Raw genomic sequence first — 23,516 nt, 5'->3', positions numbered from 1 at the left:
CCACTCTCGTTTGTTCTTCGCCTTTTATTCTTACATTCACACGGTTTAAATCACACAGAGGTATAAATAACTCACTCACAAAAGTACACATTTAATTCACTAGCCGTTTGTTATGCGGGTCTGTGAGGCAAGATTAAATATTTATTTCGGTTTAAAATTTTTTTGTCGAAATTTGGCTAATTGAGCAAACCTTAACAAACTACAAGTAAATAAACAGTTATGGATGCGATCTAATTGTAGACACACGACGGAGTCAACGAACCAAATGACCGAGCCAAAACGCAACGTTTGTGCGGAAACCCGGCGGGATGATGGCTCGGCGTAACCAAGGCTCGCTTGATTTGCGGTCCAAAATTCACTGAGTTGAGTCACACGGCCGTGGGTCGGCTCGGCTATGTGTAGAAAATGCCTAAGCCGATGTCTCGGCCAAAATCCGTTCAGTGAACGTGAATTTGTTCAGGATGTTATAGAAAATTTATACCTATTGAATGTACGTAGGTACCTATATTATTTCTTGTTACTTAATTTTAAATAAATATTTTTGATTTCTTTTTTATTAACTCACTTGATTTGAAATAAACCTTTTTAGGAATAGCAAAAAAAATTATCAATATTATTTTTTAATACTTACGTTTAAATAAACGTTCTGGAATATTTGTTAAAAAAAACTATTTCATTTCCCTACATTAATTTTTTAAACGCTACTTAATTTATCTTTTATCTACATAAATGTAAATGTTCGTTTGTTCAAAATCTTAAATCTCCGAAAGTTTTTCACGGATTGCTTTGAAATTTTGACATAACGTTGCATTTAATTACGCGTGTGTTTTTATATACCTTCAAGCGCCCCTGAGGTGATATCTCACAAAAGCGGCGCTATACAAATTGTCCAAATATTATTATTATTATTACCTATATTATGTAGATGTCACCTGTGACGAGTAAAATTATGCTTTAAAAAAATAACAGCGCCATCTGTTGGAGGTAAAAGCACATAGGCTATTGTTTCTCTATCTGCACAGACAGACGGAGATACTGCAACGCGTGGTGGGGTACAGCTAGTTCTAAATAAACCTTTGTGGAATATTTCTGTAAAAAATAACCTATTTTATGTACTATTTAAGTTCACAAGTTTGAGTTGTTCACAGAGAGAGATACAAAAGGAAGATCACTAAGGTATTTACGCGCCATTTCAAGTCCACAAATGTGATCAATGCTGCTTTCAAAGAACGGTTTTCATACAAGACTTAAATTTGGATTTGAGGCTAAAATTAATAATATTTTGTAAATCAAAGATTTAGCAAAAATCTAATACAGACATTTATTTGTATTTCAATTTATAAAATACTAGCTGACGTGTACCCGGTGTTGCTAGGGGTTATCTTTAGGCGATAGAAATTTACCGTAGCGGACTTTTCTGTAGGCTTTTTTAAGATATACAATTCCGTAGTACATTATTTGGATGTATCTCATAAGGTTTAGCCAGCGTTATCAATGTAAGCGCCCGAAAATATATTTTACGTATTTGTAATAAGCAATAAATTTGTGGCTCGTCATAATTTACAATAAAAATATATAAATTTGTTTTAGACCACTTTAATTTTAATTACACTCTTCCGGCTTTGGAAGCACCCTTCAGGAGAAATATTCTCCTGACGAAGTTTGTTTTTCGACTGTATTACAAAACATCGTATTTTCTCTTCTATCTTCAAATATAATATACATTTATTATATATATAAACATTTCGGAAGAAATTCTCTAAATGATAATGAAAACCCTATCAAAATGCGCTGCGTACTTTAGAAGAATTAAGCGCACAAACAAACAGACACGAACAGTGACTTTATTTTATACTATTTAGATAGGCAATTAAAGAAATTATGCATGATTGTAGTGATAAGTTTGGCAATTATTTGTGAGTTAATGGTAATTACAAAAAAATAATCTTTCTTTCTTACTTTGCAAATACAATGAAATATAAAATATGAATTGTTAAAAAAACTATTTTGAAGGGATCACATTTAATTTTCAAACGACTAATTTACGTTGGAACTTAAAATTGTAGTATAATATTAAATTCCGACTCAATAAACGCCTTTTTGCCATGTTTTTAAAAAAAATTATATTTCATTATATTTAATTATTAGGTTTGGATAGATTGGAAAGGAACCCCAAAAAATAGCGTGAATAGATTAATAAAAAAAACGGTTTTATTTGAATTGACATATGTTTATGCATTGTTTACGATAATATAATATTTTATTGTCCAAACCCGAGTGTAAAATTACGCGTGTCGATCTGTAAATATTTTTCCTCATTAGCCATAATACCCCCTCGAAAATAGGTACTGTTAATACTTAATTTTTTGTCTATGTAATTATAAGCATTTAAATTTTTCTATGGTGAAAAAGTCTGACATGTTTTTCATAGCGCGTCACTGACTGCTGAACTTGTACACAATATTGTATAAAATACGTATTTATTTGCTTTTTGCGTACGTTAATTTGGTTCATTGGAATAGCTGTGAATTTTTACAAATCTGTTATTAAAATTACCGTTAATGGAAACTTCTCTTCCACTTTTCGATAATAACATTATGTTCGTATTGAAAAACATTGAATTAGAAACCTCAGTAATTTGCCTTGTACGTGAGTATATACTCTTAATCTTGCCGAATTCCGCTGCATGTTCAATACGCCAAAAAAATCTTAAATAATCCAAACTAAACCATAAAACTTATTTTTGCATGTTTACTTAAGCCCCCGACCTAAATAGTGGTCTCCATTCGATATTTAAGTGGAAATCAAATGTTGTTTTAAAAGCCTTTGCAAGCAGCGGAATTCGACAAGTTTACCATTCATTGTTTTATTTACCGGTTAGTAGCTGAGCATATGTATCGGATTCATGCGTTATGGTTTCAATTTCTCTAATTGTTAAATCCTCCATCATTACACAAGCAACATGGTCGCGATACACTATAAAGATGGTTGCAGCAGGTTTATTAATATTCTGTTAAGTAATAGTATAAGTTATTCTTGCAATCTTTAAGGAAAACTGGACACGCTTAATATGAATAAAGGTTTTTAAATAACGCATTGGTTCAACTATATTATTAATATAAAAGATAACAATTAACCCCGGGGAGATGTTAAATAGTGCAAATATGAAAATCGAATCAGTTTGTGGTTTTATTTTGGACTGTAGTCAATTTTTGACGCAAATAGCTGTGGTTAACAGAGTTCGAAAAGAATTCTGACTTACCCTTGATCTTTTCGGTCGATATTATGGCCTTGAGGGATGATGCTAGTTATCACTGCACAAGCTTCCGTAATATACTCGAATTAAACGCAATAAGGAAACATGTGCACTACACCAGTTTTCTTATAATGTATAATTTTTTTGTGCAGGTACTCCACACTGACAGACAAAAACAGGTAATTGGGTAACATTGGGTGGATTAATGCAGGAACGTGTGTCGAAGGGAGATGCATATTGTTGCGTCTACAAGGCTATTTTTTTTCAAGTTTTACGTGTTTTGACAGTTCAGCCATCTTTTGTTTTCTTGTTTGACGTACCTTTTCGTGTTGAGCGTGGTCAGCTATTCTTAAAGTTTATCAACATTCGTAGGGTGGAGGTCAAAGTGAAATGCTAATTTAGCTAGTCGACGGCTTAATGCAAATAATATAAAGTTCACTACTTAATGCTAGTTTCGAAACTTTATTGCAAGCAAAAGTATGAAAATTATCATCAATATTTCGAACATTTTGTAAAAATATTACATGTTTATTATTCGTATGAAAACAAAACGAAAAATAATATGAGGGAAGCTGCACTCCAGCGTTTACTTATATCAATCTTCTGTTTCAGTTACAACGTATAGAGGGCATCACTGCATTACTTTCATAGCACTGCCATGGACCTTCTTAACCAAGAAACTGTTACCTCCAAGATAGATTCTGGGACCGGGGGAGAAATACTTGAAAAAGATACAGATATGAACCTCTCAGAAATAAAGGAAGAATCTGTAGAAATTTCCAAGAAAATTGATAAGACAACTGGTATGAAAGATAAAGACAAGAAATGTTGGGATACGACTTTAGAAGTTCAGACACCTACTAGAGAAAAACCATTCTCTTGTCCAGACTGCACTTATTCATGTTCGCAGAAATCGGATTTGAAGAAACACGCGTTTACTCACAGCGGAGAAAAACCTTTTTTGTGTTGCGAATGCAACTATTCATGTTCATTAAAATCCAGTTTAAAGAGGCACAGATTGATTCACAGCGGAGAAAAACCATTCTCGTGTCCGGACTGCAAATATTCTTGCTCACAAAAGTCTGATTTAATGAAGCATATGTTTACTCACAGTGGAGAAAAACCATTCTCCTGCTCTGACTGCAATTATTCTTGTTCACAGAAGACGGACTTAAAGAAGCACATTGATGCTCATATTCTAGGAAAATCATTCTCCTGTTCCGAATGCAATTACACGTGCTATAGAAAGACGGCTTTAAATTCGCACATGCTTACACACAGTGGAGAAAAACCATTTTCGTGTTCCTTCTGCAACTATTTGTGTTCACGTAAGTCGCATTTAAAGCGGCATATGTTTACCCACACTGGAGAAAAACCATTTTTATGTTCAGAGTGCCACTATTCATGTGCAATAGGAGCCAATTTAAAGAAGCATATGTTAACTCACCGCGACTCAAAACCACGCTCGCGTTCCGACTCGTGCTCACCAAGGTCTCAATTACTACAGAAATTGGCGCTGTCCCCCAATGGAGATATTCCATTCTCGTGTTCCTACTGCAATTATTTGTGTTCGCGAAAGTCTCATTTAAAGCGGCATATGCTTATTCACAGCGGAGAAAAACCTTTCGCGTGTCCCAACTGCAACTATACATGTTCTATAATGTCAAATTTAAAGAGGCATATGCAGACTCACAGCGGAGAAAAACCAATCTCTTGTTCTGAATGTAACTATTTATGTTCTCGAAAATCTGTTTTAATCAGGCACATGTTATCTCACAGTTTGTAGAATGTTAATGTTAACTCTTGGGACCTTCTAAGACCCAAACAGTCCCAAATGCCGTGCGCGCATTATACTCTCCTAAGACCATATTTGTCCCAGAACGACCGCACATTATTAAAATGCATATATCTCTCTTCCTCTCATCTAAAAATTAATTATTTCTTTTATGTCAGAAAGAGAACGAAATAGTGCTTGTTATTGTCTTTGAAAAAATGGAAGCTTGTAGAAGGTTCGATCCGTGCAAATCAACAACGTCTCAAGGGTTAAAGTAAATAAGAATGTCCTAGTTTTCTTTTTTAAGAAAGTGGGTTTTTACTTAAAAAGTGCTGACTCTCAGTGGAGGTAAACCGTTCTTGTGTTGTTACTGCAACACCGCATGGGTAGGCATGTAGGATGGATGCACACAACTCTTTCTAGGCACCCACTCCTTAATTCGTTCACATAATACTAATTTCTACAGCAATCAGACTACTTTCATTCTCCCTCTGCTAGTTTTGCTGTCTCCGTTTCATTAATTTCTGGCAAGAATCAGTTTTATTATAAAATGTTGTCATTATTTTTTAAAGCCATTCTTTGCTTTAGTGGCGTGCCTCCATCTATGACCAAAAGTAGGCTGCGTGTTTTTTTGTAAGTTCGGTTGTGAATTCCGTATTGATTTTTTTTTTAAATTAACACTTTATTATTTAACTGAAAAGTTTATATTTGTCTTCGAAAGTAAAATGATTAATGTAAAACCATTATAACATATAAAATATTCATAAATTTATTGGATAAAAAAACATTTGGTCAAAAATTCTTTTATTTTCTCTAATCGTTAATTTTTGTCACGGTAGGCACTATTTTCCAGCTTTCATGGACTGCGCACCACTGCTAAGCTTAGCAAATTTCATGATCTTAAATATCGGCACAACATCACACTAAAGCATAAACTTCAACCTCTTAACCGCTAGCGTATCCTTAATGATGTATATAAATATATATATTTTATTTGAATACCTCACAAGATTCCCAACTGTACTCAACCGTCGGGAGCCAGTGAGACTGGCATAACCATTTGGGGTATGTTGTGATGCTGAAGGTAGTAGGGAGGGGAAAAAGATGTGGGACAGTACCTGGCTATTCATATATGGTTACCAAACACGGCTAAAGCCATTTCAAGCAACGTTTTAATTCTGAATGGTGGTCTTACAACAGGATTGTTTAATTTAAATTGTGGGTGTGGTTGTGAGAGACGAATGAAAGATGAGTTCAGTGCGGCTTTATTGAATTATTCAGAATACACAGATATAATATATATAGAGTATATATCAATATATAGAATAGCCAGTATAGTACTGGTTTGATGTTGACGATGAATAACAGTGTCATTGTAATGTTTGGTTGGTGTGCATCACGATGGGATGCACGTAGGTCACATCTCGGTGGGATGTAAATCCGTGCTCCACGATCACGGCAATATAGTCGGTAGCTTGACGGTGTCAAAGCGGAGACCAGACTGAGTGATGAAGCGAATGAATGACTAATAAACACTACTCCGAAGCGCGGCGGGTTTCTGTTTATATAGAAAGCAAGCATCTAGATTATTCTCGTAGAAAAGGCGAGAACAATCGTGAGAGGTCCCACCCAGACAATGTGTAACCTAAGAAGTGCTTTATTCGAAGGTTCGCAAAGATGTCGCCGGGCTGTCTGGAAAGATAATGCTGTGTACGTGATTCATTGTCGACTGCTACAAAATTAATAAATTGCAAAATAACACAAACGAATCAAATCAAATTTACTTTCATTGATTTTAACCCGTGACCTTCGACTTGCTAGTCGAGAGGCTTACCCTCGACCACATAGGCCGTATGTTATTATCACTAATCGAAGAAGTTTGTTATACGATGATGTCGACTCCACTATATGTTCTTAAAAGGCAATTTTGGGATCAAATGGGACCTGAAGGTCGCCTTATGGATTTCAATGAAGACAATATTTCATCATTCAGCTTATATTCGAATTTAATTGGGTTTTTGAAACGCGGATAAGCCGTAGCGAAAAATTCACTAAAGGAAAGTTTATTACTATAGGCCTACACCCAGAGGCGGCTGTCAAATTCTACAGTGGTTATTTTATTTATTTGTTAAGTTATGTACATACAAGTAGTTTTCTAATTTTGTTCTGATAACTTAAGATTATTTTTTTAATACATTTATACTCTCCGTTTTAAGGTTATCTGGAAGGAGATTGTATATTTGTACACCCTCGTGGCCAATGCCTCTTTTGCCACTTTCAGTCCTTACAGCATGTGTGTACAATTTGTTATGTTGCCAAGTATAATGTTCGTGTACTTGTGACATTTGTTTAAATGTTGTGTTTGTGTGTATAAGTCCTAGGGTTGCCAGACGTCCTTTATTTTAAAGGACGTCCTCTATTTCAGACCCAAAAATTGATCTTGTCCTCTAATTTAAAATCTTCAATAGAGGACAATACTTTGTCGTTTAATTTGGAAAAAAATAAATGAATAGCGTGATTTCGCGCGATGTGCTGCGAGGCGGCGCGGCGGCGCGGCGCGGGCGGCTGAGTCGAAATGCGGAACACGGTCGGGCAAATATTGCTGGGCGCCTATTTCCTCTGCTAGGTGAGGTGACGCGTGACGTTAGAGAGCGTGTTATTTCGTCTGTACGCAAGTAAATCGAATTGAAGATCCCTTTTTTGGAATAGCAGTCCAGCAAATTTTTCGAAAAATGTCTACTTCTCAGGCTGAAAAATACACTACTATATTTTTGGAGTGGTATCAAAATGTACTGACATATATAGAATCGCGATTTGATTTCTCAGAAAACAGTAATTTCCATTGTTTGCAGCCGCTGACACTGACGAAAGAAATTAAGTTCCAGGATTTGTGCATCATGGTAACAAAACTACAGATACCTAATATTAACCTTGATGCATTGTATGAAAAGTTCTGTATATTAAAGCCTCTCCTGACGAAAATTATAGACGATAAGAAAATGTTCTTGAAATTTCGATTCAGATTCTCAAATCTACGGATGAAAACAAAAATCTGCTAAAAATAATACAATACGTATTTTTTATCCCCGTTTCTAATGTCCAAGCCGAAAGGATTTTTCCTTGTGTACGAATACGTGGACCAAAACCGAAATAAGTTAAATGCAAAATGACTAATTAAGGTCGTACTACTTACTTGGATTCGATTAACGTTGTGTATTAACATTGTTTTTTTATTAATAAATGTAACTACTGATACCTTTACAGCATTTTATTAAAAAAATATTGATGTCCTTTATTTTCATCATTTGTCCTTTATTTAATCGTATCAAATCCTCTAATTCAGAAAACGGGAGCTGGCAACCCTAATAAGTCCATTTTTGGATTTTGTAGATTAGGAGGCATATGTTCTATTCGTACAATTTTCTTATTTTCAAGAGTTTAATTTCCTGATATAGTTTTTTTTGTGGGAGTGTCCGGGTTATAATTGAAGAGTTTTTTAATAACTTTATTCTGTATTGTTTGTAAATCATTAAGGTATGTAATGTATGTGTTTCCCCATATTTCTATTGAATAATTTAGATGGGACTGGATTAAATTAAAGTATAAGCCCCTCTTTACTTCTGTTGGTAGAAGATGGGCAATTCTACCAAATACACCAATTAGTGTAATGATTTTTGCTTTTAATTTTTCTACGTGTTGTTTAAATGTCAGATGTTTATCAATATGTAAGCCAAGGTAGTTTTTGCTGTCTAGAATAAGCAGGTCCCTTTCTTCTATTTGTAAAGGTTTGTGCGACGGTATCATTATTTTAGGTGAGCTTAGGATCATGTACCAGGTCTTATGAATATTTATTGTTAATATAGTTTTTATTAGCCAACTGTATATTAAAATCCCTTTGAGATTATTCTAACAGAGTTTCTAAGTTTTTTCCGAAGTAAAATATTGCAGTTTCATCTGCGTATAGAAATATTTCAACATGTAGTTTCAACTGGCAGATGTCATTTATATATATTTGGAATAGAAGGGGCCCCAGTATAGATCCTTGCGGAACTCCATACTTTATACTCTCTAGCTGACTTTTATTATCTCCTATGCTAACATATTGTTTTCTTTTTGATAGATATGATTTAATTAATTTGATAGCTGGACCGGTTACGCCTGTTTTTTCTATTTTTTTAATCAGTATTTCATGACTTACGGTGTCAAAGGCTTTTTGAAGGTCTACGAGAATTGCTATGACATAGTTTCCATTATCTATGCTAGTTCTAAGTTTATTTATAAGATCATTAATTGCAGAAAGACTTTTTTCTGAAACCGTATTGTTTGGCATATAGAAATGATTTTTTTTTCAGAAAGTTGTGTAGCCTATCGTATATTACTCTTTCGTATATTTTTGATAGAATTGGTAGAACAGAAATGGGCCTGTAGTTTGATGTTTGAGTTTTCAAGCTAACTTTATATATTGGGATAACCCTTGCGATTATACAACTGTTCGGAAATTTGCCTTCTTTTAGGCTCAGGTTTCAGTTTAGTTAGAATAGATGTTAATAGCGGGGCAAGTTTTTGTACTGTTACACATTTTAATTGGTTATGTCCAGCACTCGCGTTTGATTTTAGGGATTTTATAATAGCTAGTATTTCGGGTTCAGTTGCGGGTTGTAGGTATATTGACTCCGTACTTTCATACTTTAATGTAATTTTTTCATCCAGTTCATGGGTGTATTTGTTAATTATATTACCAGCCAAAGAAGCGCCAATATTACAAAAATAGTTATTAAAGCATTTGCATATCTTCTGATCTTCTTGATCTTCTTGATCTCCTTGATCCCTTTGATCTTCTTGATCTCTTTTTTTATTTTATTATTTATACCCGCTAAACTGCCCAAGCAGTTTGTCAGCAGGTCAGTTAAACATAATATATTACCAAAGCATACAAATAGCGAGAAATCACAATATTTAAAATAGATACAGAAGAATTTAAATAAGAACTTAAATAATCACAAAAACAGAGCCATATATAAAAAAAGAAACAATAGAATAACTTTTAACTTACTACAATACAAAATAATAAAATACAAAGACAGTCAGTTGTAACACAGGCAAATTACTCATATTTATATATATACATAAGATTATAAACAATATCAGTATAAAAAAGCTTGATCTATTAACCATTTTTTAATTTTATTTTTTAATTCGGGGGTGCAATTTGATTGAATTTTTATATCCGTTGGAATCTTATAAAATATGGTAGGCACAAGATAAGAGAAAGTCCGCTGTCCGTATTTATTTATAATTTTCGGAATGGACATACCTTCATTTCTATTGAATCTTGTGTCATATGCATGATCTACTTTTTCTTTGTATATTGAATCTGACGTTATGTTTTGACATATAATTTTAAACCATAATATTCCTCGAACAGATAATACGTTAACTGACTCATATAATAATTTTATATCTCTTCTTTGTGCATAAATACGTTTGTTTACCAAAAGCTTAGTCATGGAGTTTTGAATTGATTGGATGTAACCTATATTTGTCTTGCAGGAGTTTCCCCAGGACGTTATTCCGTATCTGATTGTAGATTCCGCTAGTGAAAAATAGATTATTTTTAACATACTTATAGGCATAAAATATTTAATTTTGTAAATTCGCCCCGCAATAGCTCGTAGGCGTTTGCAGATGTTGCTAACGTGTGTATCCCATTTCATATGCGCATCTACAGTTATCCCCAAATATACATACGTTTGTACCAGTTCAATGGTTCCACATTTACAGGACTGTGAAGAATTGTGTATACACTCAGATGTATGCGACTTTATTATAGGCATGATGGTGTATTTGGCATGTGGAGATCGTATATGCATCAATTTAGTCTTTTTGGAATATATTATTAGGCCGGCATCATGTGACCATTTCTGTAAAGAAAAGAAATCATGCTGCATGAGTTTTATTGCAATAGATAAATCTTCATGCGAAATAACTAGCGCCGTATCATCAGCATAAACGTAATGCTTAACAAAGGTGAAAATTTTATTCATGAGTGAAACAAATATTATGTATAATGTCGGCCCGAGAATTGACCCCTGCGGGACTCCTGTTGACCTATATTTAGCTTTGCTGTAAGTTTGAAAGAGTTTCACTTTAATTTGTCGATTGGTTAAATAGTTTTTGAGAAGTTTTAGTAATTTTCCCCTAATTCCTATCGCCTCCAATATCTGTAATAGTTTTTTCGGATCAATAGTATCAAACGCTTTAGAGTTGTCTATGAATAATACAAGAATATGTTTTTTATTTTTATTTATTCTTCGGTGATAATTTCATTATGTCTCTTTAATTTTTTACATGGTTTACTTTGCGTGTTTGTTTGATTCTTGATGATGTTGTTAAATAGGTTCCAAGTTTTTTTTGGTATTATTTCCACATTTTTTAAATAGTCTAATAGTGTTGTTTTTTAGAGTTTCGTTTTTTATAGTTATTTGGTTACGTGTTTTAGTAAATTCTGTTTTCAGTAATAGGTTACAGGGTTCTTTTTTTATTTTTTAGTGCAGTTTATTTCTTTCTATTTTCTATTTAAGTCTTTTTTTATCCAACCAGGAAGACAGGTTTTATTCGTTTTTATTATTGTTGAACTGTAAAAATAAACGTTATTCCGATAGGAGTGTAAAATATCCTAAACACCTGAGACAGCAAACCGAACTATACATAATATATGAATATTCTACTATCTACTTCTTTGCCTCAAGGGCCCACGTCGACTGCAATGAACTTGTATGTATGGTCTACAATAGCCAGAAGAACTATAGAGTAAAATTCCTTGTAATTAAAATACATCGTTCCACTATTTTCAGGAGCTTTTATCCTAACCTGCTTCCCGTCAATAGTGCCTGTGCAATTGGGGAATTGCCATTTATCCCAAAAGTCTTCAGATATAACCCCTAAATCACTTTCTTTTGGAATAGGCATTAGAATTGGCACTAAAGCAATCTTTTAATTTCTCAATACCTCTTTGACTATTTGGGAAATATAAGGTGATATACGAAATGCGAAGCATATTTTTCTCCAGTTGCCATGAACCTGAAACAAACAACATAATTTTACTAGCGCTTTACTTGCGGTCCGCCCGAGCGGATTCCGTTTTTCCCGTTCCCCACAGATTTTTAAAATCAAAACTGTGTACCGAATTATCAATAACAGGCTAAATAATATAGATAAGCCCAATAAATCTTTTATCCCGATTCTTTAAGTGTTTCCCGTGGGAATGGATGTCAAACTTTGTATGAGAAAAAAGATACCACTAGTCTCAAATAATAATTTGTTATGGAAGACAATATTAGCGATTCCTAAACGAAAAACTGAACAGAAACATCAGATAAAGATACGGTCCCATCTAGACTCGAACCCAGGACTCTTGCCTTGCCGGGGCACCGCTCTACCAACTGAGCTAATGGGACCCTATCTCCTTCAGTCATGTTTAACTGTACCATACTTCGAATAAGAACTACCAACATTGTCTTCATTTTTCTCACCGCACATTTTTTTATTGGCAACTATCTTTATGTATGATCGCAAGATTCAACCCGAACTAAATGAAATCTAGACAGTGTCTTTAGATAAAAATATGAAAATTTTATTTTTAATGTGTGAAATCTATTTACTTTTCTGCAAGTCTAGGATGAATATTTATTTTTTAGAATAACTTAATGAGTAAACATCAAATTGAAATTATTGAAGACTTGGGGCAATAAAGAATAATAATTTGTTATTACAGATTTTGAATTCCGTAAAAAAATGAAACTAATCAGCAACTCCTACAACAGATATGAGCGCAAACAAAAACATTCTACGAGATCCGCAGCACCAGCGAAAAATTCAATGTGGCAATTTTATGAAAGTTTAAGATTTTTAGAAAACACCATCAGGACGATAAAACTCCACCAATGTTACAAACAATATTTACAATATAACAAAATACTTATATCTCCTCACAAGTTGGACATGAAGATACTCTTCCCGAAGTCTCAGACTAATCAGTTCGTTATACTCCTTCAAGGGAGAGAAAGACACAAAAACTGAAATAGTCAGCTGGAATTATTATTAAAATACCAACAGCCAGAAGTATCGAAATTTACTCAAAATATCGAAATGACGCTAAGAAAATTGAGCGCACGTTGAAGGGCAATGGCAAAAAATGATCGGAGATATCGACGGACAAAATGAATGCCCTACAAGTTCCTCGTACAATTAATTTTCACCAATAAGTGTAGAACACCAAACACAAAATGATTTGATTGATTTATCATCTCGCCAATCACAAAATATTTCCAGTGAACCCCTTCAAAATATTTTGAACAACGAATTTGACACACAACAATTTCCATGATAAAACAAACTTACCTTAGAGTTAGTGCTAATTTTTATTTCAATGATATTCTTCTTTTTGTAAGCATTGTCTTTTTCAGTAAATTTAATACGTGTTTTATTCAGCCTAAAATAAGTCCTGAACAAACAAAAGGTGATTCTAGCCTGGGCCGCCACTGTATGGCGAAAAAAAAATTGACTTATTTCAATAAGCGCTACCGATAAAAAGTTGTCTTAGGTCTTTATTGTTAATAAAAAATAAAAAAAAGTCATTGAATGTTATCATTTTTAGGTTCCATTTTGCGATCGAAAATTGATTAAAATACATATTTTGTGAATTATTCCCAAGTGTAATGAAAGAGATATAATTACAATTTTTACAATAATTTATTTAGTATTAAATGCTGTTTCAACATTAAGAATTTAACTCATAAATATTACAGATATCGTATAGAAATAAACGTAATCAATTATTCCGGTATGAAATCACGCTTAGTTTCAATTGTTGGCATATTTTTTCTGGAGATTATGGTGGTAGTAATAAGGCCTTCCCTGTTCTTCTTGCCACACACTTTCGAAGATGCTTCAGTTACAACCTTCACACAGCGTTCTACCGATTGTGTGTGACAGGGGAATTTCTAAAATTTTATGAAAATGGAACTGATTTCTGAAGTTAGGTTAAGATCCTCCAGGTCTTGTTTTGTTACACCTTCTAAAATGGGAGGATATGTGATCGGCGTATCTTGCCAAGATATCATATCAATATAGCATTGTGTATTAAAATTCAATGTTGTTACTTTAAATGTTCGGAGCTCTGTCCGGGAAAACTCTCTGACTTTCAACAAACGTCTTATCCCAAGTTCTTTGATGATAGGCGATTCATCGGTTATCATTGATAAGAGTAAATTTTCCGGATGAGCGTAGTAAGCATTTCGCTGTATTACGGGATAAATGATGGCTTTTAATTCGTCCGAAAGATAGCGCGAATAGTTTATCATATTATAAATATGCCTCGCACCATCTTTGCACGACCCATGTAGTTTTATATGAAACCACATGGGAACATCTACCCTCATGATAAATGTGGTTAATATGACCAGATTTTCTGATGGCGTTGCGCATCCAATATACGAATCCTATAATTTCTATACCCGCTATATCCGATTTTTTGACAAAATGATCTGAGTATGACATCTTGTTCACATTTTTGCGAGCAACAAGAGGAGCCTAAAATTGAGTTTCAAAACCCTCCTTTTCGCGACCAAAAACCATGTTTAAACTGCGAGTGAGAAACCAAATCCGCTATATCATACAGAAAGTTACTATCAAAACCCGCTATATCGGATTCAACGAATCACAAGCAGTTATTTTGCCAAAATACAATATGGCCGCCGCTCTGACGCCACGCTCGTGTGTCAAAATGATCTACGCGTGAGTTTCTAAACCCGCCATGTCGGCTCAGTTGACTTTCAAAATCACGAAGTGAGTATCAAAATCCGCTATATCCATTTTATTTATCGAAATAACTTAATTATTGCTAGACATATATAGAAAAATAAATTCTTTTCGAAATTTTATTACTCCAATTCATTATATAAAAAATTGTAATGCATTTACTTATGTACGCTAGAGATGTGACAGTTTTTTGCGGTTTTCTCCAAATCAATGAAAGTTGATATAGCGGGTATAGAAATTACACGACTCATACAGTCGTAGGATACGACTCGCTGTAGTAAGCCATCCTGCATGTGACATCACTCCTGGGTTTCTTCTGGCAATATCAGGATGACAACGTCCGCTGGGAACTGTTTTGAAAATATCGAACAACTATTTTTGATCGGTGCTTAAATCAGCATGCAGGACATCGGTCGAGTACTCCAAATCAATATTTAAAAAAGATTGAACCGGAAAATTATGACAATTATGAAGAGCCGAACCTACGGGGCCGGAAAAAGCACGAGGTCCAGTAGTTGTGCCATCCAACTTAATAATCAAATGGCGTAGAAGCAGCTCGTTGCAATGAAAAAGACAGATCAGCCACTGTACTGGACGATTTAAGTGTTTCTCCATCGTTCGAATCACACCACCAGTTGTTCCCGTGTTAACATATGTACCATCACAACCAATTGCTTTTAAATAGCCAAGTGAAATGTTTTGACAAGCAAAATATTCTATAATTGCTTTGGTTATATTAACGGCAGTGCCTGACCTAGGGGTAATATGGGTCAAGAAATGAGATCCTGGTTCCACGATTAACGATACGTGTTCTTCAAGTACCGTGCTTTTATAATATTTCTGTCTTTTTTATATTAACCAAAATCTTGTCCTTTTGAGCATCAAAAAATAATCCACTTACTTTATCCCAAGTCTTTGATTTCATGAGTATAGATCTGGTACGCAGACGTGCGTGACGCAGTCTATTTTAATCTATTACTTTATTAGTATTATCCTGCGTTATTATGTTGCAATCATTTAAGACGGAAGAAGCGATTGCTGCACCAGCTCGATCCGATATCCTGAACCTGTCACAGATCTTGTAGAGAACTGTAAAAGATGGAGATTTGCTGGTCGTCGGAAAAGCAGTGGTATTAGTCTTAAGTAACCTTCTTGATTTTGCGATCGGAGAAGATGATTTTGATGTTGAAGTGGAAGATAATGATACAGTGTCTAAAAATTCTTCTTTTTCACACACCTGGTCTTTTATTTTAGTGAGATCTTTTCTCTTTCTCTTCATAGATTTTTCCATTTGTTTCGTAGTCGGTGTATCAACACTGCCGATGAACATTTTTCTCTCACCTCTTTGGTCTTCCAAAAACTGTTTTTCTTTAAGGGAAACTTTCCTTGCTTTCGAACAAGTACAATAATTATCTTTACAAGAACAAATATCGAACAATCGGGAGCTTGTTTTCTTAAATTGAGATAGGTACTTTTTTTTGAAACAGGAACTGCGGGCGGGAACTTTTTTGTGTCGTATTACTACAAAAATAATAGATTCTAGTTATATACAGTAAAGCTTCATACTTTATTAAAGAAGATTTCAAAAATGCACATGGTTAAACTGATCCAGAATACTTCGAAAAAAACTAATTTTCAGCATATTTTCTCCAACTTTAAAGGCAAAGTGGAGCCTTAAGATATTTTTTGATTTTTTTTAAAGTATATTATTTTGATGTTTTAGATACAAAGAAAACTTTTTATAAGTAGCGTCAAATGGAATTCTGAAGAAAAAAAAATCGGCCCACACTATACGACAGTAACAGAAAAAATTATCCTTCTTGGCCTTTAGTTTCATATAATTCGTCAATGGGTAATCTTTTTTTAGATTTGTAATAATAATATAAAAACAAACCATTGTCTTTTATTCCTTCAATATAAACTCTACTTGGGTTTCCATTACAGTGTAAATTAATGACAATACAACAGAACTGACTCCATCGACAGACTCTGTGATACTGATACAGCTTGGTTGAGGAGAGACAGAGACACTTGTCGCGGTCTCCTGTCTCCGTCTCTGGTATCGGTCTACGAACGAAGGACAGCTCGCACGTAGAACGAGTTACCGGCATCTATTATTACTCCTTCATATAATCCGGGCCTCTTCAAAACACTGCACAAGGTGTCACATAAAATAATGCAGATCTGTACCTGTACAGAATTAAACATTAAATGAGTACAGGCAAAGGAAACACAATCTACCAATAAAATCTACCAACACAATCACCAGTGAGCCATAAAAATAATTGGACGTTTAATCATTTCATTGCGGGAAATTTTAAAAACACACCACTTAAAAATATATATATTACGGACTATGTAATTCGATAATAACCTACGGTTGTATTGGATGGGGAGGTTCAGGAATAACAATATTAAACCCGCTATTAAAAGCACAGAAATCTATCTTACGAGTTATTATGAAAAAACCTTTCAGATATCCGAGCGACGCTCTCTACAGGGAATTTAATATACTCGATGTTCGACAAAGTTACATAAAGAAAAAAATAATCTATGCTCATAAAAATAAACATAAAATGAAAACAATCGAACACCAACATCAAACCAGAAGCAAAGGCAGAAATGACCTTTATATTCCAACAAGTACAACAGCGGCTTATCAAAAAATATTTTCATACCTGGGACCAAAATTATATAACAAAATTCCTTCGCAACTAAAACTGTGTGAAATGCCATCCTTGGGGCCAAAAATAACAAAATGGTTACTAGACTTAGGCAGGTTGGAGTCAGAAATACTGTTAAAAAATATTGTATGATAATTATGTGTTACAAGCGCCTGATTTATTTCTTAAGTCTTATAGTCTTATTTCGATGTTAAAAAATATTGTATGATAATTATGTGATACAAGCGCCTGATTTATTTCTTCTGTTTACAAATTAAAATTTTTATTACAAATTTAAATTTTTATTTTTATTTTAATTTTATTTTCTTTTATTTTAAATTTATTTCTATTATTTTCATATAATTTTACTGTTTATTTTATTTTGTATTAAAATATAGTAATATAAAGGCTACATGTATCCTCGCTTTCACTCTTGTAATCTCTCAAAATAAATTGTATCGGTGATTTCACCATTAAGTATATTCACTGTCAATTTGACTGTCCTAGAACGGGAGACCTTCCTAGTTGGACAGTCAAAATCTATGCTGTAATATTTTTGTAACAAACAAATAAAAAAAAAATAAAAAAATAAAAAAATTCATAAAAGTAAATACAATTATTTTCTTCTTATAAGATCCCCAGCGTTAAACAAACTTCGCAGATTTCAACACCAGTAGTCTCCAAAGTACTATACATAAATAGTATAATTTTATACTGGGACTAAGTATTTATTACTTTCTGTCCCCAGTCCCCAGTCCCCAGATAGGTACAGAAGGCTCCTTTTTCTGAAGCAATTAACCAACTATTTGATGCCACAACATTTCACAGGAAGAATCCATTATTAAACATACTAATTTTGGTTGCGGGTGCGTGATTTCAGATGCTTCGATGAATTAATGCAATGAAGATACATTACTGAGACAAAGTAGGTGGTATTACTGAACTAGGTCCAGTGAACATACTTTAGCGGGACGTTCATATAGCTTTTTCATTCATACACACATTATTTGAATGGCTTTCCTACACAATCAATAGACTAAATTAATTCATCTAAGACGCGATCAATTGATTCTGTCCTAGCTTTGACAAACAAAAGTTGGTAGATATGATAATGACCTCATGAAATAATTAACCCTTTTTTCAATAAACAAATATGTGTGCAAAATGATGAGGACTGCCAATGTTTGCAGGGTGTCCGGGGGTAAAGTGCGCTAATTGAGGGATGTAAATCTACACGATAGTAAAAGTAAAATAGAATAAATAATTTTTTACGAAATTCCAATATTTTAATGTAACTAAACAAAAACTTTTCGAAAGAAATTCTATAAATGATGTGAAAATCCTACCGAAATCCGTTGCATATTTTAGAAGAACTAAGCGCACAAACAAACATAAGCAGATAGCCACTTTATTTAAATACAAATAACTATAAATGGATGGCTACAATGTTAGAGCTACGTTCAATATAATCGAATTGATTAACCCCTCAGATATCTGAGATATTGAACGTTACATTTTTAACCCTTCAGGTCTCTGACATATCGACCGTAACATTTATTAACCCCTCAGGTATCTGATGTATTGACCGTTACATTTATAAACCCCTCAGGTATCTGACATATTGAACGACACATTTATTCACCCCTCAGGTATCTGAGATACTGACCGTTACATTTATTAACCCCTCAGGTATCCAAGATATTGACCGTAACATTTATTAACCCATCAGGTATCCAACCGTGACATTTATAAACCCCTCAGGTATCTGACATATAGACCGTTACATTTATTTACCCCTCAGGTATCTGACATATTGACCGGTGCATATATTTACCCCTCAGGTATCTGACCGTTACATTAATTTACCCCTCAGTTCTCTGACATATTGACCGTTACACATATTAACCCTTCAGGTCTCTGAGATATTGACCGTTACATTTGTAAACCCCTCAGGTTTCCGACATATTGACTGTTACATTTATTTACCCCTCAGGTATCTGACATATTGACAGTTACATTTATTTACTCTTCAGGTATCTGACATATTGACCGTCACATTAATAACCCCTTCAGGCCTCTGACATATTGACCGTTACATTTATAAACCCCTCAGGTATCTGACATATTGAACGACACATTTATTCACCCCTCAGGTATCTGAGATATTGACCATTACATTTATAAACCCCTCAGGTATCTGACATATTGACCGATACATTTATTCACCCCTCAGGTATCTGAGATATTGACCGTTACATTTATAAACCCCTCAGGTATCTGAGATATTGACCGTTACATTAATAAACCCCTCAGGTATCTGACATATTGACCGATACATTTATTCACCCCTCAGGTATCTGAGATATTGACCGTTACATTTATTAACCCCTCAGGTATCTGAGATATTGACCGTTACATTTATTAACCCCTCAGGTATCTGATATATTGACCGTTACATTTATAAACCCCTCAGGTATCTGACATATTGAACGACACATTTATTCACCCCTCAGGTATCTGAGATATTGACCGTTACATTTATTAACCCCTCAGGTATCTAAGATATTGACCGTAACATTTATTAACCCATCAGGTATCAAACCGTGAAATTTATTAACCCATCAGGTATCTGACATATTGACCGTTACATTTATAAACTCAACAGGTATCTGACCGTTATATTTATTAACCCCTGAGATATCTGAAATATTGACCGTTTCATTATCAAACCTTCATGTATCTGAAATATTGACTGTTAAATTTATTAACCTCTCAGGTATCTGACCGTTACATTTATCAGGTATCTGATATATTGACCGTTACATTTATAAGCCCCTCAGGTATCTGACATATTGAACGACACATTTATTCACCCCTCAGGTATCTGAAATATGGACCGTTACATTTATTACCCCTCAGGTATCTAAGATATTGACCGAAAAATTTATTAACCCATCAGGTATCCAACCGTGAAATTTATTAACCCCTCAGGTATCTGACATATTGACCGTTACATTTATTTACCCCTCAGGTATCTGACACCTTGACCGTTATATTTATAAACTCATCAGGTATCTTACCGTTATATTTATTTTCCTCTCAGGTATCTGAAATATTGACTCTTTCATTTTTAAACCTTCACGTATCTGAAAAATTGGCTGTTACTTTTATTAACCCCTCAGGTATCTGAACGTTATATTTATTTACCCTTTCAGGTATCTGACAAATTGACCGTCCCATTATGTTGCCCCTTCAGACCTCTGAAATATGGACCGTTACATTTATTAACCCCTCATGTATCTGACCGTTACATTTATTAACCCCTAAGGTATCTGACATATTGACTGTCACATTTTTTTCCCCTTCCGGCTGCTGACACATTGAACGTTACATTTTTTTACACCTCAGGTATCTGATATATTGACCGTCACATTTATTTACCCCTCAGGTATCAGACCATTAAATTTATTTACCCCTCAGGTATCTGACAAATTGAACGTTACATTTATTTACCCCTCAGTTATCTGACATATTGACCGTTACATTTGTTACCCCTTCAGGCCTCTGACATATGGACCGTTACATTTATTAACCCTTCACGTATATGACCGTTACATTTATTAACCCCTCAAGTATCTGATCGTTACATTTTTATACCCCTCAGGTATCTGACATATTGACCGTAACATTTATAAACTCATCAGGTATCTGACCGTTATATTTATTTACCCCTCAGGTATCTAAAATAATGACTGTTTAATTTTTAAACCTTCATGTATCTGAAATAATTACAATTACATTGATTAACCCCTCAGGTATCTGACGGTTACATTGATTTACCCCTCAGGTATCTGACATATTAAACGTCACATTTGCTACCCCTTCAGGCCTCTGACATATGGACCGTTACATTAAAAAACCCCTCACGTATCTGACCGGCACATTTATTGACCCATCAGGTATCTGACCGTTACATTTTTTTACCCCTCAGGTATCGGACATATTGACCGATACATTTATTATCTCATCGGGTATATTTATTTACCCCTCAGGTATCTGAACAACAGACCGTTTCATTTTAAAACTTTCATGTATCTGAAATATTGACAATTACATTTATTTACCCCTCGGGAATCTGACATATTGACTGCACATTTGTAACCCCTTCAGGCCTCTGACATATGGACCGTTACATTTATTCCCTTCACGTATCTGACCGTTATATTTATTTACCCCTCAGGTATCTGAAAAACTGACCGGTTCATTTTTAAACCTTCATGTATCTGAAATATTGACAATTACATTTATTTACCCCTAGGGTATCTGACATATTGACAGTCACATTTGTTACCCCTTCAGGCCTCTGACATATGGACCGTTACATTAATTAACCCCTCAGGTATCTGACCGTTATATTTATTGACCCCTCAGGTATCTGACCGTCACATTTTTTTACCCCTCAGGTATCGGACATATTGACCGTTACATTTATTAACTCATCAGGTATCTGACCGGTATATTTATTTACCCCTCAGGTATCTGAAATACTGACCGTTTCAATTTTAAACCTTCATGTATCTGAAATATTGACAATTACATTTATTTACCCCTCGGGAATCTGACATATTGACAGTCACATTCGTAACCCTTTCAGGCCTCCGACATATGGACCGTTTCATTGATTAACCCCTCACGTATCTGACCGTAACATTTCTTATGCCCTCAGGTATCTCTCACCGTTACATTTATTTACCGCTCAGGTATCAGAAATATTGACCGTCACATTTGTTACCACTTCAGGCTTATAACATATTGACCGTTACATTTATTTACCCCTCAGGTATCTGACATCTTGACCGTTACATTTATTTACTCATCAGGTATCTGACCGTTATATTTATAATTCTCTCAGGTATCTGAAATATGGATGTTTCATTTTTAAACCTTCACGTATCTAAAATATTAACTGCGACTTTTATTTAACCTCAGGTATCTGAACGTTACATTTATTAACCCCTCAGGTATCTGACCGTTACATTTATTAACACTTTAGGTATCTCACATATTGACTGTCACTTTTTTTCCCCTTCCGGCTGCTGACACATTGAACGTTACATTTTTTTGTCCCTCAGGTATCTGATATATTGACCGTCCTATTTATTTACCCCTCAGGTATCTGACCATTAAATTTATTTACCCCACAGGTATCTGACATATTGAACGTTACATTTATTTACCCCTCAGTTATCTGACATATTGACCGTTACATTTGTTACCCCTTCAGGCCCTTGACATATGGACCGTTACATTTATTTACTCATCAGGTATCTGACCGCTATATTTATTTACCCCTCAGGTATATGAAAAACTGACCGTTTCATTTTTAAACCTTCGTGTGTCTGAAATATTGACAATTACATTTATTTACACCTCGGGTATCTGACATATTGACAGTCACATTTGTTACCCTTTCAGGCCTCCGACATATGGACCGTTACATTGATTAACCCCTCACGTATCTGACCGTTACATTTATTAAGCCCTCAGGTACCTGACCGTTACATTTATTTACCCCTCAGGTATCTGAAATATTGACCGTCACATTTGTTACCCCTTCAGCCTTATAACATATTGACCGTTAAATTTATTTACCCCTTAGGTATCTGACATATTGACCGTGACATTAAGTACCCCTTCAGGCCTCTGATATATTGACCGTTACATTTTTTTACCTCTCAGGTATCTGAAATATTGACCGTTACATTTATTTATCCCTCAGGTATCTGACATCTTGACCGTTACATTTATTAACTCATCAGGTATCTGACCGTTATATTTATATTCCTCTCAGGTATCTGAAATATTGACTGTTTCATTTTTAAACCTTCACGTATCTAAAATATTAACTGCGACTTTTATTTACCCCTCAGGTATCTGAACGTTTCATTTTTTTACCCCTCAGGTATCTGACCGTTACATTTATTAACCCCTGAGGTATCTCACA

This window comes from Hesperophylax consimilis, chromosome 20, assembly GCF_061612785.1.
Source record: "Hesperophylax consimilis isolate HC1 chromosome 20, BYU_Hcon_1.0, whole genome shotgun sequence".
In the NCBI taxonomy this organism is placed as follows: Eukaryota; Metazoa; Arthropoda; class Insecta; order Trichoptera; family Limnephilidae; genus Hesperophylax; species Hesperophylax consimilis.
Note: the sequence above shows the minus strand (reverse complement) of the source record.